Source organism: Athene noctua, chromosome 18 (assembly GCF_965140245.1).
Source record: "Athene noctua chromosome 18, bAthNoc1.hap1.1, whole genome shotgun sequence".
Taxonomy (NCBI): Eukaryota; Metazoa; Chordata; class Aves; order Strigiformes; family Strigidae; genus Athene; species Athene noctua.
In genome coordinates, this window is record NC_134054.1 from 14,218,474 (window position 1) to 14,232,348 (window position 13,875).

General features: G+C 65.8%; 1 protein-coding gene across 3 annotated transcripts in view; it reads left to right on the forward strand.

The window, feature by feature from the left end:
- Window positions 1–13,875, forward strand: part of RBFOX3 (RNA binding fox-1 homolog 3) — a 125,163-nt gene that overhangs the window by 31,284 nt on the left and 80,004 nt on the right. For all 3 annotated transcript variants that reach the window (XM_074921644.1, XM_074921646.1, XM_074921645.1), the window contains exon 2: window positions 6,540–6,656. The gene's annotated coding sequence lies outside the window, so the exon portion shown is untranslated. The remainder of the gene's footprint in view (window positions 1–6,539; window positions 6,657–13,875) is intronic.

A 13,875-nucleotide genomic window follows, 5' to 3' on the forward strand; every position in this document is an offset into this window, starting at 1 on the left:
GGTTCAGTCACGCGGGAGGTGGCTCCTGGAGGTCGCAGAGCTCCCGGCGACGAGGATCCCCTCCGGCCACCTTCAGCCGGCCGCGCTGGGCAGTGCTGGCGGTTCTCCACGCAGCTCCTGCCTCCTGGCAAAGCCCCAGCTGGATCACGGGAGAGACACACCGAGGCTTCCTCCGGGCTGCCTTTGCGCGCTGCCGGCGGGGGGCCGGGTCCCTCCTGCGCCTCCTCGGCACCCCCAAACCCCTCCCGGTGCTGGGATGGAGCTGGGGCCCCGCGGGCAGCTCGCGAGGGGCACGGCCGTCATCCCGCAGCACCCAGCTTGTTCTGTTCCCTGCCCTCCCGCCCGCCGCCTGCCCGGGGGCTGCCCTCGGCGGCTCCTGGGACCCTGCGCCAGGAAAACCAGCCTGGCAGAGGGGAGAGGGTTTGGCTGCCACGGCCCGTGAGAGCCTGAGCTCTGCTGAGCCCCTCCTTGGGCAAACTCCTCAAAACTGCAGCGGGTGATCGCCCCGGCAGGACCACGGGGCCGTGGCTGCGGGTACCCGCTGGGAGAGGGATGGGGGGACCGAGACGTGGTTCCAGCAGCTGCAGTGGGGCCGAGCCGGGGAGCCCCCGGCCGGGCAGGCGGGACTTTGGTGAGCCCAGCTCGGGGCTTCGGGGCTCCTCTCCCGCTGTGGGCTGGTGCCGTGGGGTGGGACCCGGTGGCACCAACAGCGTTCCAGGCGGCAGAGCCTGACCCTGCGCCCTGGGCAGCCCCTTTCTGCAGCAGCACCAGATGCTTTCTGTGCAGTTCGAGTTTTTCCATCTCATTCGTTTTAGGGATTAATTGAAGTGTTTCTCCTCCTTCCCTCCCTCCCTCCTTCTCCCCGTTACATACAGCTGCACATGGATTTTAGGGTCGTGCTTGTTTACATCAGTTATATTTACATTAATGGGTGTTTGTTTTAGGAAAAACAGCAGAAATCCCATAAAAACAAAATGGTTTTTGTGTCTCACAACCTCGGCAGCTGCCCTGCCGGGGTGGAGGCTCCTGGGGTGGGTTCCCCCGGGCAGCCCCTGCCCAGCTGCCCCGACCCACCACCGTGGGCACGGGGAGCTCTGGGGGGGCACCGACACGTGCGAGGAGCCGCACCCCGAGATGGGCCCGTGGCTTTGGTGGGTTTTGACCCCCCGGTCCCACGGCAGGAGCAGCCGCTGAGCATTTGCCGGGGATAAGCCCCCATCCCGGAGCGGGGCCGCTGCTAAAGCCGGGCTCTGCTGGGGCACCCGTTCGGGCTCTTTCAGCCAGAGGTTGGATGGGGGAGAACGTTTAAGAAGAAGAAAGAGAGAGGGGAGGGAGGAAGTATAATTATTTTTCCAAATGGCTCTCAGCTGCTGGATGCCTTTAAAGTTGCCTTTGTGTTCCCGCGGGTCAGGCCGGGCAGAGCCTGGCCCGGAGCAGCGCGGCGCCGGGCGCCTTTGTGGCCGTGTCTGCGGCCTCGGTTATTAACCGGGATACGGAGACCCAGAACCTCAGATCTTCTGTGCGGCTGGGGGGGAATGAGCAGAGCTGCCTTATCACGCTCATTTAACTGGTTAATACATCTTCAGAGCAAATAATGCAGTCTGTGGGTGAATTGCTTAACCAACCTCATTACTATTGTGCATTTAGCAGCTTGGAGGAAGATAATACCTTTCAGGTTTGACCCAATTTTAGTTTTTGTTGTCATAACCATGGAAAATCGACCTTCAGAGACCCTCAGCAGTGAGCCTGAATAGGAAGTGATTTACAGCAAAAGTGCTGTGCAGAATACTTAATGCACTTGTGCAGAAAAACAGACTGCAACCGTTGTCCTGGCATCCCTGTCCCCCCCGCAGCAGGCGCTGCCCGCGCTCCTGGGCAGGCGCTGCCCGCGCGGGCCCGGCTGGAGGCAGGTGGTGGAGCCTCTCGCAGCCACCGCGCTGCCTCGGGGTGTCAGGGGGCGAATGAGGAGGCGGTGACGTTCCTACCTGCAAAATTGAAAACAGAATTGCAGGAGGACTGTAGAGCTGTGGAGCCCAGGGGGGCTGTGTCCCCCCCCCGGCTGGCAGGGGGGGCCGGGGGTGGCTCCTGTGGCACTTTCTGGGACCGTTTTCTCCATCCTTTTGTTCAAGATGGTTTCTCCTTCCGTCTGTTGCCCGTCTTTCCCTTCTTTCCTGGCTCTTTTATCTAACAGCAACGCACCTTTAGAGCAGTGGGGCTCTTTCCCGAGGCTGCCGTAACTCCCTGTTCTCTGGAGCTGGGTTAGAAAATGCAGATGCTGCGAGGGGGGACGCATCCTGCTCCCCCCGAGCGCCTCGAGTTGCCTCCCCGCTTCGCTCCTAAGGAGCGTGTTCCCCCCGGCTGGCTCAGCCCGCGCCCGCGGGCAGCCTGGTGAGGGGCTTCTCGAGTGCTGTGTCCCCCCACGGGGGCCAGCACCCCCTCAGAGCGGGCCTGCGCCCCACGAGCAGCGCACGCCCCGTGAGCGCCTCCCCCCGCGCTCAGCCCGGCCCTGGGGGCTGCCGGAGGTGCGATGCGCTGCCTCGGCCTCGGCCGGACTCTCCTCTCCCGCGGGTGCTCGGAGTCGCCCACCCGGGGCCTTTCTGGCGGTGCCCTTCGTCCGCCCGCTTGGCGCCGTGGGTGGCGGTGACAGCCCCGACGCCGCGCCGGCAGCGTTCCCACGGGTGAGATGTCACCCGCGCCTGGCGGGGGTGGTTCCCATCCCTTTGGTTTTGTCTGTGGCAGGCAGAGACTTTCCCAGCTCCGGCAGCGGGGGTGCGTGGGACCTTCCCTCTCGCTCAGACGGGGAGGAGGGTGGCAGGGAGGTGACAAGTCTTCCTCCCCTTTCCCCGAGGCAGCTGCGAGCGCGGCTCCGCCGCCCAAGCCGGGCTCCGCGCTGCTGCTGCTGCTGCTGCGGCGCGTGGGTGGTCCCGGCGGCGCGGGATGGAGCTGACAGTGGGGCCGGGGGAGCGGGTGATGCTCGTGGGGTGCTGCTGTGTGTGTGTGTCCCCCGGCAGGGCTCTGCCTGCTCCCGCGGGGGGTGTGGGCAGGAGCAGGGTCCTGCCAGCCCGGGGCCGGAGGGGTCGGTGGTGCCGGGGAAGGGGGTGCTGCAGCAGGGATGTGCTCTGCTCCCTCCTCTCCCCAGGCCTGTGCTGGCGTGGGGGCACAAAGCGGGCAGCTAATATTAGATTGCTTTAATTCTGCTGTTTTGCAGCTAAAGGAGAAGCTGCTCCCTCAGCGCAAGAGTCGAAACTCTTTAGCCTTCCTCTGTGTCACCTCCATGGCCATGGATACCTCCAGGTGTGACGTAAGTGAGACTCGGGGAAAAAACATCTTCTGTTCAGCATCAAAATCCTATTACCAAGCGCTGTGTTCTGCTGCACAGATATCAGGCTCGGCACTGATAAGTGGGAAATAGCTCCTGATCTGGGCTGGAGCAGGAGCAGTATCTCGGGCTGCACAGGCTCCGAGTGCTGCTTCAGTGCGTTTTCTGCAGGAAGAGTCCCCGCTCCCCCCCTCCTCTGCATCCACGGGAAAAATCACTGCGGGTATTCGCCGCCACCCCCCCAGACGTCCCCTCCAGCACCGTCCCCATGAGGGGGAGTTCTCCCTCACCCCACTGCCACCGCGGCCTGGCTGGGCTGGGGATGGGGCTGAGCCTCCCCCGGGGAGCATCCCCGAAAACGGGTGGGTGCAGCCCCAGTCCTGCACCCCCCAGCAGCAGCGGCGGGGCTGGCCCTGGGATTGCGGATGCTGCAGGCAGCTGCCCTTATCTTTCTGTCTCCTCCCTGGGGTGCTGCCGGCTTTGATAAAACCTCTTAGCCTTCCAGGGGTTGGCTTGTAGATCTAATCGCAGTGTTTTATTGTGTAGTAAAAGCCGGGTGGCTCCTGGGGGAGATGCCCCCTGGGGGTGGGCAATCTGCTTTCAGCCCCTTCCTGAGGCCCAAGCGCTTTCCCCAGGGATGCCGCCGAGCGGGGCTGGGAGCTGTGGGAGAGAGGTGCTGCTGGGCCCCCCCCCAGCCCTGACCCCCTGCGCACACGTGGGCTTGCTTTTGAAAACAGAAGGTGCTGAAAAAATGTTACTGTGTTCAGCTTGGTTTAGGGAGGCTGTTGGTTTTTCCCCGTGTTTATCGTGCCCGGCGCTCGCCGCACCACATGGGGTGGGTTTTTCTCAGTCTGGGGTAACCCTGCAGTGCGAGTGAGGGAGCTGCAGCTGAATGAGTCCCTGTGGGAAATGAGGTGTCGGGGAGGAGAGGCGGGGGTGCTGCCTCCGGCGCTGCCCAGCGGCGGGCTGGGCTTTGGGGCGAGGGCTCCTGGTTGCCCAAGTCGCCGGGGAAGTGGTTGAAGAGCGAAGCTGGGCTTGGGCCGGAGGTGCCGTTTCAGGGATTTTGGGGTGAAAGTCTCAGCCCTGAGGGGCGCAGGAGCTCGGGGGAGCCGATCCTGGCGCCTCCCCAGCCCCCGCGCCCAGCTCCCTCGCAGGCTCGAACTCAGCTCGTGCCTCGAGAACCCGCTCTGGGCCGGTTCCCCCGAGGTGCCTTCCCCGGGGACGGGGGGTGCCCGGCGCTGCCTTGGTGCCCGTCCCGGCTGGCCGGCGGTGCGGGGGCTGCTTCGGGGGCGAGCCGAGGGGAGAGGTGTGCGCGATTAAAAACCCCTCAGGAGCCGGACGGCGGCAGCGCCGCGGTTCCTGGGAACACACAGGTAACCCGAGGCGGGAGCGGGGGGCTGCGGCCGGGCAAAGGGGTTCCTGCGCCGGGGGGGTGAGGGACCGGGCTGGGGCAGAGCAGCTGGGCTGGGGGGGCTGGGGAGCGGGGGGTTCTGCTGAGCCCGGCTCTAGCAATGCGTGCTCATCAGGAGCAGAGCCTAATGAGCAGGACTAATGAGGCAGAAGGGGAATTCCAGCGAGTTTGGGGAGGCTGGGGAGTTCCTGTGCCGTTCACAGTTTCTCCGGGGGTTCTGTGGTCCCTCCCCAGCAGCAGCGATGGATTCCTGGTGTGGGGATGGTGCCTGCTCCCGGCAGCGGGCTTGGCGTGCCCGGATTTTGCGGCAGAGCCCAACGGCTGCACCCCGGAGCCGGGTGACCGCAGGTGCCAGTCCCGGAGTGTCTGCACGCTCCAGCCTGCTTGGGGCCCGAGGGACCCCGTCCCAGAGGCGTCTGTCCCCTGAAGGTGGGAGATGGGTGTCACCGCGGGGCTGGGAAAGGGCTGCACGTGGGGCCGACGGCACCTCCGGACTGTGGGGCCACGGCTGCCGCTTTCTGCGCCGATGGGGACGGTAGCGGGAGCCGCAGGGCCAGTTCTGTGCCGTGTTTGGGATCCCTCTGCCCGTCTTCTCCCACATCCTCCCCCGGCCGCCACCCGAGAGCCTCTGCGGGCTGCCCGTCAGCTGCTTGTCAGCTCTCGCCCTTCCCCAGGGCTCTGCTGGGTGCTCCTGCACTGCTGGGACACGGCGTCCCTGTGCGGGCGCTGCCTCGTTTCTTGGGGTACTCTTCTGGGACGGGTGTTTGGGGGGTGCTGGTGGCTTTGCGGGGCCCTGGCCAGTCGCCCTCCCGCTGGGGGTGGCTGCAGAGCCGGCCCGTGGGCTCCCGGCTCCCTTTCTGCTTCCCTCTTGGTTTTGGCTGATTTGAAGGCAGGAGGGTGATGCGTGAGCCACACCACTGCGGGCATTTTTTTTTTTTCTTTCCTCTTCTCCTTGCTTTTTAATGAGCCAACCTTGGAGGACCTTGAGAGACGCTCCTGCAGCTTTGCTGTGACTTATCTCCCGGCCTCTGCCCCCTATTCCGCCGAGGGGATAAATCTCGGCTCCCGGCGCGGAGCCGGCGCGCTGAGCCCGTCCTGCCGCGCGGGGCCGGTGTCATAACTCACGGCGGGCGGGGGGAGCTGCCTGGCGGAGGTCGTGGGGTGGACGTTGCCGCTCGGTGCCGTGATGGATGGGCTGCCCAGGGGGGGGAGAAGGGGAAAAAAGTCCCATTACAATGGGGGACAAGCTGTTAAATTATCTCTCATTCAACCTGGGTCGGGGAAAAACAAACCAGACCTGCTGAGAGTGACATGGGACTGCGGGCTGCCTCGGAGGGGCCTTTAGGGGGGGAGTGGGTGGCGGGGAGGGATTTTTTCCCTTAGGAAGAAGCCTTTTCCTTTCCTTGTCTCCATCCCGTGTGCTCTGCTGTGCTCCCTGGGGAGGCAGGACCAGCCTCAGCATCCTGTATCACTGCAGACACCGGGACATGGTCCCACTGGGGACCCCTGAGCTGGGGACCCCCGATCCAGGGACACGCCGCCACCCCTCAGCCAAGCCCCGTTCCCAGGGCCGGACACGCCTCCCCCTCTCGGGGGCTTTGCCTGTGGGCAGGGTCCTGCCTGCTGGGCTGCCTCTGTGGGCAGCGGGGCCGCACTCCAGCCGCGAGGTGATTGTGCTGTTAGAGGGGGACAAGGGCGTGCGAGTCCCTGGGAGCGCTCCGAGGCGCTGAGCTCTGCGGCGTCCTCCTCCGTTATTAGCAGCGGTGCCTACACAGGGACGGGACTGGAGCCTCTCCCTCTCTCTTTCAGGCTGAGAAGCTGCTGCTGTGAGACCCCGACGGCTCTTCCCGACGGCTCCGAGGGGCGAACGCGAGCGTGAGCTCCCGCCTGCAACCGCAGCACGAGGCACCTGCTCTTGGCCTCCAGGTACGTTGCTGCCACCGAGCAGCCCAGGTTCGGGGTGGGGGGGTGTGTGGAGATGGTTTTTGGTTCAGGGACAAGCTGCTGCTTCCCACGGGCTGCGTCTGGGGCAGCCGCCCGCCATTCAGCCGGCCGCGTGCTTCGCGCCGGCGCTGGGTGAACGCCCCACACCCACCTGGGGCGGCACAAGTGCCCGAGGTCCAGGCTCTCGTGAGATGACCTGGTGAAGGGAACCGTCGCGGGGAGAAGCCACATTTGCCCCGATCCTCACGGGACGGGGTGGGGGGTCCGGTCCTGCCCCGCGGGCTGGACTCTGCAGGGATCGGTCCCGACCGTTGCCCTCCTGCTCGCAGCGGGAGCGCGGGGTCCCGGAGCGCACGGGGAGCGTGCGAGCGTCACACACGCAGCCCTGCGTGTCACAGCCCGGACAGACCCACCAAGACCCGGCTCTTGGCACAGGCTGTGCCACAAAAGCCCCCCGCGGCGGCACGCGGGGCTCCCTTCGGTCTGGTTTGAACCCATCTCTGTCACTTCACATTACACGGACTAAAACCCCGCCTCGCGCTGGCACCAGCGGGCGCTGGGAGCTTGCACCAGCTTAAGGACTAGTTAAAATTTAAACCCAGCAAAGGCAGCAGGACTTTCTCCTCCAGACGATCCGTTGTCCCCATTTCTCCCCGGCATGGCGAGTACCCGCGGGTGCAGCCGGCTCCTGGCAGGGCTGTCACAGTCGTGCTTGTGACGCGATGGCCGGGGACTGGGCGCTGCCTGGGGACGGGCCGCACGGCACCGCCTGCCACTGCACGTGTGTCCCGGGGCCCTGTCCCCTCCGGCTGCGGGGGACCCCCAGAGCCGGGGCCGCTCTCCCCCCCCGGCTGGGGGGAGCAGAGGGGAGCACCCGGGCGGGAGCGGGTGCCAGCAGAGCCCACAGGTGGGGGGTCCCGGCACGGGGCAGCCGCCCGTCCCCCCGCGCAGGGCCGCTCGCCGCACGCCGGCTGCTCTGCTGTGCCCCGTTCCGAGGGTGTCCTGGGAAACAGCGCACGGGCAGCGAGGTTTGGAGCATCCTCGTCCCCCGGGGGGGGCAGAGGTCGTCCCGAGAGGGGGATTAGAGAAGCCTCGCCTCTGCGAAGAGGCTGTGCAGATGGGTTTCCCCAGCTGCATTAATCAGTTTGGAGGCAGCGCAGGCAGCTGAGCTCTGCGTATCACCTTGAAGCTTTTTTTTTTTTTTTTGGTCTTTTAGAAAACTTTGGGTGGATGTTATTGCTCATGAAAGCGAGGGGCTGATCATGCTGGGAAGGAGCAGGCGTAGTGTGGGCTGGCACTATTATGCAAGCTTCCCACATGCCGCTCTGCCAGTGCACTCCGTTCCAGAACAACAGCACGCGCCCGCGTGCCAGCCCCGAGCCCACCCCCGGGTCTGCCGGAGCACCGCGGTCCCGCTCTGCCCACGTCGCCCTCGCCGCAGGCCCTGCCTGTGCTGCCCGCCCTGCCCGCCCTGCCTGCACCGCTCCTGCAAAGTGCTGCGGGCAGGCAGGGACTGGGGGGGGGCAAATGCAGCCCTGCCCGGGCTCTGCCGTGGGGCTGCGTCTCTTCCCAGCCCCATTTCCTCCCTTTTCTGCCTTTAAACCTCCCTCCCCACGAGCCGTCCCCCTCGCTGGGGCCTTGCGTGAAGGCTTTGGGTTGTCAGCCATGAGCTGCAAACTGGGGGGGCTGGGACGGCAGGAACGGGCTGATGCGGAGCCCCTGGACGACCCTCCCCGTCACCCCCAAACCCGCCAGAGCCCCCCAGGAGGAGAGCGCTGCTTCCAGGGCAGCTTAAAGATGAGCAGTGGAGAAACATCTGACAGGGGAGCCCTCGAGGCACTTTTGTTCCATCGAGTGGGAGTGCGAGATCCGCTCAGACATGAAAGGCTGCGCAGCTCCGTCCCCAAAGTCCTGGCGGGGAGGAGGACGGGGGGTGTGGGGCTGCACGGGGAGGTCACCCCGGGAATGACTGGCACCGGGATCCCCGCTCCCTCCCTCCCCTCAGAGCAAGTAAATTAGGTCACACTTGAAAGTCAGTTTCTTGGCTGTGGATTTAATTTAGCTTTTCCAGGCTAGTTATCATATAATAAATTCCAGGAGATTTATAGAAAACATGCCCAGGGAGGCTTAGCCAGTGTGTAACAAGATTTGTGCCTATTTCCCGCTGTCGAGCAGCTCCAGCGAGCGCGGTGCCGCCGGCAGATGCCCGGGCAGGGCTGGCAGCCCTGCGGGAGCTCCCCGGGCAGCCCTGGCATTGGGGGGCTGTCACCCCACGGCTCTCCGGGGTGCGGGGGGGTGTCCCAAATGCACGCATCCTCCACCCGAGCTCCCCAGCAGCCGCCGCCGTGCGTCTCCCAGGGGCGGGTGCGTTCCCGCTGGCCGCTCGTCATCTTCTGGTGATGCGATGGCGAGTGGGAGCCGTCCCGGCGGTGCCCGTGAGCCGCGGGCGGTGGGAGCCCTCGGCAGCCCCCGGCTTGGTGCTGGAGGGGGAAGTTGGGGGGGGCTGGGGGGCTGCCGGGTGCTTTCCTGCTCAAGGGGGGGAAGGCGTGCGGGATGTCCCTGCCGGGGAGGACCCTGCCTCCTCCCTTCCCTTGCTCCTGGGGCGCAGGTGGCCGTGAGACAGAACTAAAATCTGCAGCTCGTTGCTCTCCCCGCTGCTGGAGGCGGGTTTCCCACCGCTCTGGGAAAGGCCGAGAAGGGAAAAGCGCTTGGGTTTGTAGTGATTTATGATACTTGCAGCACACCGGCAGCTAAGTGGCTGGGAGAGCGCCGGCTCGGCGCAGAGGGCACTGCCAGCCGCGCTCCCCACTCCGTCTCTCGCTGGTAACGCCGCCCAATTAGTGTCTTATTAGTCACTCCACGTGTTAAAGCATTAAGAACAATTAAGGGTGAGAAGAGTTTCCAGATGTAGCAGCAAGCGCCGGAGCTGGGAGCTGGCAGCTCCGCTGGCTGCTCCCATATGGAAGGGATCTCATGCACCGCGGGGCTCGCTGCGGGCCCACGGGGACCAGCCCGTGGGGTCCCAGGGCCACCAAGATGCGGGCGGCCGGGGTGACCCCCTGCGGTGCAGCCCCGGGGGCGATGCCCCGTCTCTGCCGTCAGCGCCGTGTCCGGGCCCTCGCAGAGCCCCAGGCCGTGCCCCCGCTCCTGCCCCCTCGGGGACCCGCCGCCGAGCACCGCTTGAGCGCCTTGGACGTGCTCCCCGTTATTCAGTTTGCAAATGAACTCCAGTCAAATATTTATTTATTGGCTGGGCTGGGTGTGAGTCAGAGTCCCCGCGCGCGGCGCCCAGCCGTCGCTGGCAGCCCCGCGCCGCGCCGAGCCTTCCCTGGCGAGCGCCCGGGCTGGGAAAGCGCCCGGCTGCGAGCAGCTCCGGGAGTGCATCTGGGACACAGCGTGTGGGGGGCAGCCGCCGCGGCAAAGATAGCGCCCGTGTTGTGACACTTTGAAGCGCAGGAGAAGTAGCACAAGCAGAGACGAATGTGACTTCAGAGCCTGAGCAAAGTGACTTCAGCTCCCCATAAATAGTCCCTGGGTGGTGCTGGAGGGAGGGGGCCGGGAGCAGCAGCTCCTGGGGGCTGTCGTGGTGCTCCGGCAGCTGGTGCCCCCCCAGAAAGGCCGGTGACACCCCCACTATGGCACCCAGAGTCACACCCACCAGTGTTGGAGGGGGCCGGCGAGGCCGCGGTGGCCGCTGGCCGGCACAGCGAGGGGCTGGCCCGGTGCCGTTCCCGTTCCCGTGCCACCTGCTGCCGCCCGGGCAGCGACCCGCGGCCAGCTCCTCGCCTCCTCTGTGTATTTTATCTTGGCAGCCTCGGCGCCTCTGCCTGCCTGGGGCAGCTGTATTTATAGCCGTGCCCCCCGCTCCTGGGCACCAAACCCCTCGCCCTGTGGCTGGGCGCGTTGTGAGGTTTTCCCGGATGCTCCTGGAGGCTTCGGCTGCCTTGGTGATGCGGAGGCTCCCGGCTCCTCCTGGGAGGTTGCCCCAGCCGTGGTGCTGCTTGCCCAGGGCTGCCTCGCCGGGCCAGGGCTGGGGGTGTCCCCAGGCGGGGATGCTGCGTCCCCCCCCGCGCCGGGGCCGAGGGAGTGCCGCGGGATGCTGGCGTGCAGCCGGGGCGGCTGAGGGGAGGGTGGTGGCCTTCGGCGTGTTGGAATGATTTCTCTCCTGCTCTCTCCGGGGCGAGGAGCGGTTCTTGGCCAGATGGTGTTTTTGAGTGACCTTGCAGCTCTGAGCGATTCCCTCGGCTGCTGAGTAATGGTGGGAGCTGCGGGGAGCGAGCAGCGGGGCTGCAACCTGCTCGCGCCGGTGGGAGTTTGTCAGGGAGCCAGGGCTGGGGAGGGCCGTGGGGTGAACCGGGGGACGGAGCCGGAGCCCGGCAGCCGCGAACGAACAGCTGCGGGGCCGGTGGCTCCTGCGAGGCTCCCTGACAGCTCCCCCCCCCCCGCCCGTCCCCTTCCCCTCGGCAGCGCGGCCGCTTCTCCTCGCTCCTCTTCCTCTTCTTTGGGAAGAGCCGGAGCTTCCCCGACCCGGGTGGGTGCTGCTGCCTGCGCTGAGCCCCCCAGGGGTGGCAGCACCCCGGGGGGGGGGTGAGGCTGGGCCCTGCCCATGAGGACTGAGCCGCTCGGTGAGTGTGCTGGGTGCTGATGGGGGTGCTGAGCCCCCAGGGTGGGGGACCCCCTGGTGAGCCCCCCACTCTGCTCTGCCTCAGCCCCGACCCAGCAGACGGGAGGGATGTACCCCCTGTGAGAATCGGAGCTTTCTGCTCCCCAGGAGCGCAGTGTGGGGGTTCACTGTTCACTGTCCCCCCCCCAGCTCTGGCGCAAAATCTCAGGGACCCCATATCGCAGGGACGGTGTCTGAAGGTCCCTGCTGGGCGCTGCCTCTGGGGGCCAGAAGCTGAAGCCGGCTGAGCGGTGGGGAGCAGAGCCTTGGCAGCACGGGGCTGGGCTGGCAGGTTCGGTCTGGGACCAAAATCTGGAGAGAAAAGCCCCAAGTGGGGGTCAAACAGCCCTTTGAGGGTTGTCTTCGCCATCGAAGAGGCGCCGCTCCCGGGTGAGGCTCAGCACGCTCCTCCTTCGCCCAGCGTCGCCGAGAGGCTCCTAAATCGAGGAGGGAACAGGGAGAGCTTGGCTCCAGCCCAGAGCAGCGTTTGTGTTCCCTGCGAGGGCGGCCGGAGCGTCCCTGGGGGCCGCCGCGGGGGGGCTGTGTCGCGGGTGTCACCGTGCTCCAGGTGTCTTCGTGTCCTGCTTCCCTCCTTCAGCTTTGTGCCGCCCGATTTGCCATCCCACATTTGTTCCGACGGGCCCCGCCGCCGCGCTGGGGCAGCCGGGGCCTCCCAGGGAAGATGCTCCAAGCGCCGTCGCAGCTCGGCCGCTCGCGGGGCCGGGGGGTCCCTGGGGGGGCCCGCGGCGGGATCGGTGTGGCCTCCTCCAAACGTGGGCTGATAAACCCCAGCGGGGCCGTTCCCGCGCTCTGGGGGTGGAGAGCGTCTCCCCTTCCCCCAGAACGGGCCACAGAGACCCGCCAGGGCCGGGCAGCTCCCGGGTTCGAGGGTCCATCTCGGTGCCCCCCCCTCGGGCAGCCTCGCAGAGCTGGGCAGAGGGGAGCGGCGGAGGGTGTGCGGGGGTCTGCGGGTCGGGGCGTGGGGCCCAAAGTCACCGGAGGGGACAGGTGGGGGGCAAAGGGCTCCTGCTGCGTGTCCGGCCTGGGCGGGGGCAGCGCCGCGGAGGGACGGGTGCGTGTACCCTGCAGGTGGGGACGGGGCGCGGGGGGGTCCGGGGGTGCCCCGGGGACGGGGCAGGCTGGGAGGAGCGGCTGGCCCTGCCGGGTCCCGGGCGCTGCGGGCGCTGCGGGGCAGGCCGGGCGCTCAGATGCGGTGCCCGCCCGCAGCCGCCGGTGCCAGGCTGCCTTGCAGCATCTGAGCAGCTCCAGTTACTTAACATGCAGCAAGTGTTGTACTCGGAGAAATTTAGACGTAATTTTTTTGTGCTTGCATGTAAATGTGGGTAGGTGCTGTCCTGATTGATGGCAATTAGCATTTTCTAACGGTAACAGATGTTCAGATTGCCAGGAGGCTGGTACCTAACGCCCACACTGCCATCTGTTCCACTGGGCACTGCCTGGGGAAGCGATACCAGCGCCGCAGACCTGCGAGTCCTTGGTGGGGTGTATTTAACAGTATTGTGCAAGGGTTTTTTTATCTTTTTTTTTTTTTTTTCTGGGGGAAAATAATAATAATAAAGACGTTTTCAGGTTTATAAATAGTACACTCTGTTTATTATGGGATGGAGACTTTCCATCTGATTAGCAGCCTGGTTTTCTGCGCGGAGCCGGGGGAGCGCGGTGGGCAGCACGCGGGCAGGGGCTGGCGCGGGGAGGGGGCTCCGGCGCGGCGCTGGGCGGCCGGGAAGGGGCTGCTCAGCCCCGGGCCATCGCTCCTCAGCTCCGCTGATGAAATGGTGGAACATCCTGGGGCGGTTTCTGAGGAGTTTGAAGGTTTGTTTGAGGAGGAGGCCCAGACCCCGGCACCCAGGCAGTCCCACCCGCGGCCCCTCTCCTCACCCGACCTGGATGGTGCCTGTCCCTCCCCGGGCACAGAAACGTCCCGGTTTCCTTCCTGCCTCCCTTTATTTGCGGCCTTTTACACCCGTTTATACTGGTGCCAACATTCTCCTTGAGCCTGAGCAGCTCCTCTCCCTCCCCAGTGCCTACTCCCCGCCTATTTCTAGCGCAGAAGCCTCGGCTGAGCTCCTCTGTCCTCCTGCCCCTCTGCCCGCGCCCCTGGGCAGCCTGTGCCCCCCTCCCACCCCGCTCGCCCAGCGGCAGGGATCGGGCCCGGCAGAGCCTCGCGCGGTGCCGTGGCTGCTGCCTGCTTTCCCCTGGAAACCTCTCCGCCAGGCAGCCTAGAAACACACTTGCTTTTTTTTCACAGATGCAGGAGATGGTGACTCATAGTCAGCTTGTAACTGAGTAATATACCTAGATGTTTCTCTCTGTGTTTTTCCAGGTTAGAGCAGAAATTCTCGCGTCGTCCTTATGTTCAGCATTTTGAACTTTGTGCGGTTCGGTCGCTCCGGTCTCGAGGTCTGCCAGCCCCCCCGGCTGAAGCCTCTCCTCCTGCGTGGCCAGTGCCCCCCCCGGCCCTCGCCAGCCTGCCCTGGGGTGCTGGTGCTGGCCAGGCCACCCGCGACCCCCTTGTCT